The sequence below is a fragment of the Triturus cristatus genome, chromosome 4_1 (genome assembly GCF_964204655.1).
Source record: "Triturus cristatus chromosome 4_1, aTriCri1.1, whole genome shotgun sequence".
NCBI lineage: Eukaryota > Metazoa > Chordata > Amphibia > Caudata > Salamandridae > Triturus > Triturus cristatus.
Window position 1 is genome coordinate 1186940667 of NC_140585.1, and position 8325 is coordinate 1186948991.

Below are 8325 nucleotides of genomic sequence, written 5' to 3' on the forward strand. Positions count from 1 at the left end.
AGGTGAAAATGGGATGTCTTACTACCCTGCCTTCTCTTTGCCTACAGAGAGGTTCCTCAGAAGGGCGTTGGCTACAGCACATTTGAGCTTCTGTTTGGACATCCAGTTAGTGCTCCAGTGGGTCTAGTGAAGGAAGGCTGGGTGCGACCTCTCAAACCTCTTAAACAGGACATAGTGGACTATGTCCTTGGCCTGCGTTCTTGCATGGCTGAGTACATGAAAAAGGCCGGCAAAAACCTGGAGGCCTGCTAAGAGCTCCAAAAAGTTTGGCATGACCAAAAAGCCATCTTGACTGTTTATCAGCCAGGCTATAAATTGTGGGTGTTGAAGCCTGTGCCCCAGCAGCTCTCCAGGACAGGTGGAGTGGCCCGATACAATCCTTAAACAGAAAGGTGAGGTCACTTCTACTTGCGGGACCTAGGTACTCCAAGAAGTCCATACAGGGTACTTTATGTGAACCGCCTGAAACCTTTTGTGGACAGGGTTGACATGGGCTTGCTCATGGCAACTGATGAGGGACAGGAGGAAGAGAGTGACTCTCTCCCTGATCTCCTCTCTCAGAACCCTGATGATGGGTCAGTAGATGGAGTAGCCTTGGCAGGTAGTCTCACTGACCAACAGCAAGCTGATTGCAGGAGGTCATCAATCAGTAAAATATGTTCTCCCTGACACCCAGTCAAACCAGCTGGTGTACCCATGAAGTAGACACAGGTGGCAGTCTGTCTGTTAAGGGTACAATCTACAGACAGCCTGACCATGTCAGGGATTGCATCTGGACAGAGTTCCAAAAGATACTGGAATTGGGGGTCATTGAGCCTTTTGATGGCCCCTGGGTTAGTCCAGTAGTCCTTGTGCCAAAACCTCACAACAAGGGTGAAAAAAGAGAGACAAAGTTATGTGTGGACTATAGAGGCCTCAATGCAGTCACTAGGAATGATACTCATCCAATTCACAAGGCAGATGAACTCATAGATACTTTGGCCCCAGAAGAGTTTCTGAGTACATTTGACCTGACAGATGGCTACTGGCAAATCAGACTAGGTGAGGATGCCAAGACAAAAACAACATTCGCAACCCCTAGTGGGCATTATCAATTTATTGTGATGCCCTTTGGTCTGAAGAATGCACCTGCCAAATTTCAGAGGCTGGTGAATAAAGTCTTAAGAGGTCAGGAAGCCTATAGTGCAGCAAATCTAGATGATATAGCTGTCTTTAGCTCCAACTCGGTGGATCACCTGGTCCACCTTGGAAATGTTCTGGAGGCCCTGCAAAAGGCAGGCCTGACTATCAAGGCCACCAAGTGCCAGTTAGAGCAGAGCAAGGTTGAATACTTGGGCCACCTGATAGGTGGAGGCCAGGTTCAACCATTGGAGAGCAAAATTCGGACCATTGTGGACTGGGTTGCTCTCACTACCCAGACTCAGGTCAGAGCTTTCTTTGGCCTGACTGGGTATTACAGAAGATTTGTAAAGGTATATGGGCCCATAGTGACTCCCCTGAATGATCTGACATCAAAAAAAATGTCCAAGAAAGTTTGGTGGACAGTAAGCTATCAAAAGGCATTTGATGACCTAATGCAGGTCACGTGCACTATTCCCATCCCGCAAAGTCCTGAATACTCCAAAACTTTCATTTTCCAGACAGATGCATCCTAGATAGGGGTAGGGGCTGTGTTATCACAACTTAATGCAGAGGGACAGGATCAATCGGTAGCTTTTATCAGCAGAAGGTTGACCCCCAGGGAGAAACGTTGGTCAGCCATTGAGAGGTAGGCCTTTGCTGTGGTCTGGGCCTTGAAGAAGCTGAGGCCATACCTATTTAGCACACACTTCATTGTTCAGTCAGAGCACACGCCCCTCTTATGGCCTAAACAGATGAAGGGTGAAAACCCCAAACTTTTGAGGTGGTCCATTTTCCTACAGGGGATGGACTATACAGTAGAACAAATACCTGGGAATAACCATGCCAATGCAGATGGACTCTCCAGATGTTTCCACTTGGAAAATGAAGATTCAACGGGACAAGGTTAGTCTCATCTCCTTAAGTTTGGGGGGTGGGGGGTTGTGTAGTAAAGTAGGATCTGCCTTTATGGTTACCCCCACTTTTTGCTTGATGTAATCCTGTTCTGACTAGTCTGACTGGGATTCTACTATTCAGGACCTCAGTCTCCGTGCTCTCTCCCCTAAATTGGTATGGTAAGTACTTTGGTATATCCCAGTCAGACTAGTCAGAACAGGATTGCATCAAGCACCTTCATGAGGAAGACACCCCTACAGCCTATGCAGTCAATTCTCCCAAGTTGTAAGTGAGACAGCCATATAATATAGCAGACCTGTGGTGTCATTTTGGAGGGCTTTCCAGGGGTGGCACAATATATGCTTCAGCTCCTGGTAGGCATCCGGGGTACCTATGCCCTGGGTACATAGTATACCATATACTAGGGACTCACAAGGGTACCTCAGAATCCAAACTGGAGTGTACCTAAAGTACATGGAATCAATTTAGAGAGGAAGCAGCTAGGCTGGGGCCCTGAATAGCAAGGTCCCAGCCAGACTAAAGTCGAAAAACAGTGAAACACCAGCAAAAAAGTTGGGGTAACCATGTGAAGCAGATCCTACTCTCCTACAGTAGTTCTGCATCTCGGTTGAGGCCTGACCTGTCCTCTCAGCAACTTAGAGGCCAGTATTCCTTGTCGGAACCGCAGGGACCGAACCCCTGTGCAACGCGTCAATTTCTCATTGCCAAGGCTTGTGTGCTCTGCACTTTAGAGATCTTTGGGATACTAAAAGCTCCAGTCTCCAGCCTCTCTTCCTGCCAAGATCATTGTCCTCACCATATCCTCTGCACTGTGGGCTTCATCTTTGGGGAGCTGCTCGTGGTCCTTTTTCGACTCCTGTATTTTTGGCCTGTGGGTCCTCTCAAGGGTCTCCTTTTGCTTCAGTGGTCTCCCAGGCTCGCTCAGGCCTGCTTTAACTCGCCTGCTTGTACGGAGTCTCTTGGACCTTGCTGGTCCCAAAGTTGCTCCTTCTTAGCTTTCCACGCCTTTTGCAGCTGCCAAGGCTTGTTGGTGCTCCCACCGGACACAGATCCCCTGGTTCTCGACTTCACACATGGTATATCTCATGAACAGCTCCTCAGCATCGCCTGGTCACCACAGCAGAAGCAACAATGTCACCGTCAACTCTCCTGAACCATCCGACATCATTGGGCATTGCTCTTCTCTGCCTCCTGATTTTGGTCGCATTTCGCATTCCACTTTTTAAGTCTTGCAGACCTACCGCTGTAGCGCGCATGCGCTCCTCGCTCTGCGAGGCTTATTGTAATTGGTAAGATTTCAGAAGTGGTGTTTAAGCCCCGCCCCTGCATTTTATTGGCTTGCGTCATCATCCATGCTAAATGCTGGTTTGGGATTGTACAGAAGGGTTCTTAGTTCCTCCTTGTTACCGCCCTGTCTAATTTTAGCCCCGCCCATCCGGACTGCAAGATGTTCTTGAGGCGGTACACTATTGACTTTATTAGTTAGTGTAGGCACTTTTTTCATTAAAGTGACTCTGCTTTCATGTCTATGCATAGCATACACTTTTGCGGCGTAACACTGTTTTCTTGATTATTATTATTGATTGTAGGCAATTCTTAATTTAAATGAAGCTGCTTTCACGTGTTTGTGTTGATGCGTGGCAAAGGAAGCGCCGAATGTCCTCAGATTGTCTGATAATAGGCCACGGAGAGGTTAGTACGTTCGGGGCAATACGCTGCGTGTTCAATTGTTGCTCTTCTGCTCTCATGGGAGAGGTTAGTACGTTCGGGGCAATACACTGTGTGTTCAATTGTTGCTCTTCTGCTTTCACAGGAGAAGTTAGTACATTCGGGGCAATAGGCTGCGTGTTCAATTTTTGCTTTTTTGCTTTCATGTCACTGTGCATGTTTGAGTTGTGACGATTTGTGGCGAAGGAAGCGCCGACTGTCCACCGATTGTTTAATAATAAGCCACAGACGAAGCCCAATGGGTTGAAAAAGTAGTGGATCAGCGGGGGGAGATACAGATGGGAGACGCACAGATAGTGCAGATATTCGCTTCCTACTTTCAGAATTTTTACACGGCCCAGGAGATCAGTACCGCGGTAGCAATATTAACATATCTGGACAATATTCAGACCCCGAGCCTGGATGATGATGAGAGGGAGCAGCTAGAAGCGGACATATCGGAAGACGAGCTCAAGGACGCGATAGCCAAATTGTGCCCTGTAAAGTCCCCAGGTCCGAACGGACTCCCAGCGGAGTTTTATAAGAAGGGGGCGGACCTCTTGGCCACGCACCTCTTGGAACTATTCAGAGATGAGGCTGAAGATGGAATCCTACCTTTGGACCTTAGATTAGCCACGATCATCCCTATTTACACGCCGGGGAAACCCCCTGAGGATTGCGCTTCGTAATGCCAAATCTCCCTTCTTAATATAGAGGTCAAACTCCTGGCGACTATATTGTCTCTCCTTCTTCGCCAAGTCAACATGACTTTGGTGCATCGGGATTAGATGGGCTTCTTACCAGATAGGGCGACCAGGCAAAACCTGCGGACAACTCACAATTGGCTCATGGAGGTGCAGGAGTGTGACGATCCCCACATGTTTCTCTCCTTAGCCCCATAAAATTGTTTGACTCTGTGTATTGGCCCTCTTTAGAGGCTACTCTAGTTAAGTTTGGGATTGGCCCCAAGTTCCATCAATGGGTCGGCCTCCTTTATACAGACCCACGAGCCCGGGTTAAAGTTAACGGGCTATTCTCCAATGTCTTCACTAACTGACGGGGAACTCGGCAGGGGTGCCCGCTATCCCCCCTACTCTTCGCCCTCACAATAGAAATAGTAGCATGTGAGATCCGACAGAAACAGGGATACTGGGGCTCCAAATTACACCGACGGACAAGGGGGAAGAAAGAATCTTACTATATGCAGATGACACAACCGGTTTACTCAACCTGATGACACAATCCCAGCACTGTTCGAACTCATGGTTAGATATGCGTCCTTTTCGAGTTATGCCATAAATTGGTACAAGTCAGTCGTATATAGTCCGAAAGCCCAGGAGGTCTGGCCCTCTCTTCCTGGGGCCCTCCAGGTAGCGCAGACAGGTTTTACGTATCTGGGGATTTACCTCCCCACAGATAGACAACTTTCATATCAAAACAACATTCAGCGGGTCATAACGAATTTAGCGCTTCCCCTTACAATCTTGGGTCAGGCGGCGATGTTCAAAATGATCATCCTGCCCCGCTTTCAGTATGCCCTCCAAAATGAGCATTTCCTCCTCTCTAGGCAGACATTCCGGACAATAGACGCAGAACTGCGCTCATTGCTGCGGCTCGGTTAACATGCGAGGATTGCCCTGGGCACGCTCCAGCAGAACCAATATAATGGAGGTATATCCTTGCATGACATTGAGGCCTACTACTGGGCGGAACATCTAACACCGGTGAATGAATGGATCCACACCCCTGCTGACCACCCCACCTACAGGCTAGAGAGGGACACAATGGCGCAGCAGTCATGCTTCCACTTCCTGCACGGGGGACGAGGTAGGGGTCGCCTACTCCCGGCCACGCAAGTAACGCTGGAGGTCTGGGACTGAGCAACCAAGGTAATGGGCTGGGCTCACAAACCAACAAAACAGACACCGATATGGCACTGCACCTGGTTGAAGGAGCTACATAAACTTAAGGGCTTTGGGGGATGGGATGCCATTGGCATTTCCAATATAGGTGATGTGGTGGCTAAGGGAGAACTAAAAACTTTTAGGACACTAACAGCGGAGTTCGGCCTACACACTACCCACATTTTTAAGGATGCGTAGCTAAGACATGCCAGGTCGGCCGAGGACTTGCTTTCTACTCCCCTGCTGGACTATGCCCCGCTGGAGGGTCGCCTACTACAGGAGCAGATATCCCATAAGGCAGTCTCCCTGACATACAAGACTCTGAACAATAACATGCCTGACAGACTGGGGAAATTGAGGGACGCGTGGGAACAGAACCTGGGCGCATTGGAATCAGTGGATTGGGAGGCGGACCTGATGCATCACAGAGAGGAGGCAATAAAATCTCGCCTTCGACTCATCCAATATAAGATATTGTACAGAGTGTACTACCATAGAGCCCGACCCAATCGAGACGGTGAACCCCATTGTTTGAGATGGAGACAGCCACAGAGGGACTTCTATCATACTATTTGGGATTGCCCCATTATCCACACATACTGAGTATACATCCTGGAGGAACTAAGTAAAGTATTGGGAGAAACACTACCCCTAGACCCCAAATTTGTATTGTTGGGTATATCCGGGGACGTTGATTTGGGCCGCCCTCAGCTAATCTTCGCACAACTAGCACTGGTGGTAGCAAAACGAGATGTGGCCCACGCCTGGGGAGCAGTACAGCCTCCCCAATTGGGGGAATGGAAAAGAGGGCTGGATATGTACATGGCGGCAGAAAGAGTTACATATAAGGCGAGAGGGTGCCCGCGAAAGTTCCGTATGGTGTAAGGGAAAATTGAGGAAATATTATGGAATGGATGGATGGCTGGGAGCTGACTAGCCAGTTACATCTGTTGGGCCCGATTGTGCCTACTACGAGGGGATCCTTGGGCCTGCCTCTCAGGCAGATGAGAGACTTGGGAAAGACCTTGCTGGCGAGGACACTGGTCGAGACACCCACAGCTATGCTTAGCCCGTGGGGGGGAGGAGGGGCTGTGCTGTAAGATGTGGATCATATAGAATTGTTCTTGTACAACTGTGACTAAATGTGACATGCTGATGGTTTTTGTGTTGGTTGAAAATGCAAATAAAAATATTTATAAAAAAAAATAATAATAAGCCACAGACAAGGTAGTACGTCAGGGACAATACACTGTGTGTTAACTAGAATGGGGCAAGCCATGAGACAAAGAGGGTGGTAGAGACTCACGGGGAGACAGAGCAAGAGAGACACAGAGGCAGTAAGAGTGCGTGATATGCACCAGTAAACACCAGTGTGACAGGGAGCCACAGACAGGTTAGTATGTTCGGGACAATACGCTGCATGTTCAACTCTTGCTCTGCTGCTTTCATGCCGCTGTGGATCTTTGTGATGTGTTGATTTGTGGCGAACGAAGCACCGACTGTCCACCATTTGCCTAATAATAACCCATGGAAAGGTTAGTATGTAGTACGTTGAGGCTTCTTAGTCCCTCCTTGTTACCGCCCTGTCTCCTTTTGGCCCCGCCCACCTGTACTGGATCTTTCACTTGCGGAGTTACACTGCAGATGCCAAGCTGAGTCTCCAGGGGGAGAAGGGGAAACAAAGAAGGTAAACAAGCCTTCCAGCTGCCCTCTCGTCCCTGCCTCCCAGTCATGAGCTATCCTCCAAGCAAGGTGTAAATACACCGATGGCCTTCTGTCCGACCCCAGGGGTCAGATTTTCTCCTCTGCTCTTCATCCTTCTGTAGTTACTGAAGGGTGCCACTGAAAAATCCTCCCCCTTTTAGGTGCTCGTGTTTTTTATTTGCATGGAAAGTAGAGGGACAAAACTCTAGGGTGCTAAAGCCAGCCTCTTCCTCATTGTCCAGTTTAACTGCTGACATCATCACAGCTCATAAAATGGCCGAGGCGTCCTTAGAACCGGGCTATGCCGCTAGCGGGCAGTGGGCTGGCAGCATCACGGGACCAATTCTCGGGGTGAGGAAGGTCATCCAGGACACAGCACGGCTATACACAGCGTAGAAGTATGCTCACAGCCCCTCGTTGTTGGTATAAAGGCGGTCACAACAGGCGCTAAATAGAACAGATTTCCTAATGTCCCAAAGCGACTCCTGTAATCTGGTTGCGGATCCGTACCGTGACACAATCCGCTGAGGTCATGCTGGCTTGTGCCCCGTCCATCTGTTCTTCTATTAAGACCCTGTCGGTCTCGTGATTACAGAGCTATGCTTGTACAGGGCCTGTGTTGGGCAGCTAACACCGCAGCCAAAACATGCTCGCCCCTGGCCGTAGAATCTTCTTCAGAGAGGGACAGGCAGTTAACGACGACAACGTGCCCCGAGGTGAGGAGGGGGTCGGAGTACTTGCAGTGTATTCGTCTCGTGGCTCGGGGTGTCAAGTTAAATATATAATGTAATTCTTTCGACGGCTTGTGTTTGCTTCAGATGGATAATCAACAGATTGCGCGTTTCTGTGTCCCAAAACAAAGTATAAATATCACGCCCCATTGGGCAAAGAATACAAATTCCAAAATAAACAAGGCAGGATTTTGTTTCTTTTGAAAGCTATGTGACTCTGCGGTCCAGATGTGTGAACAATA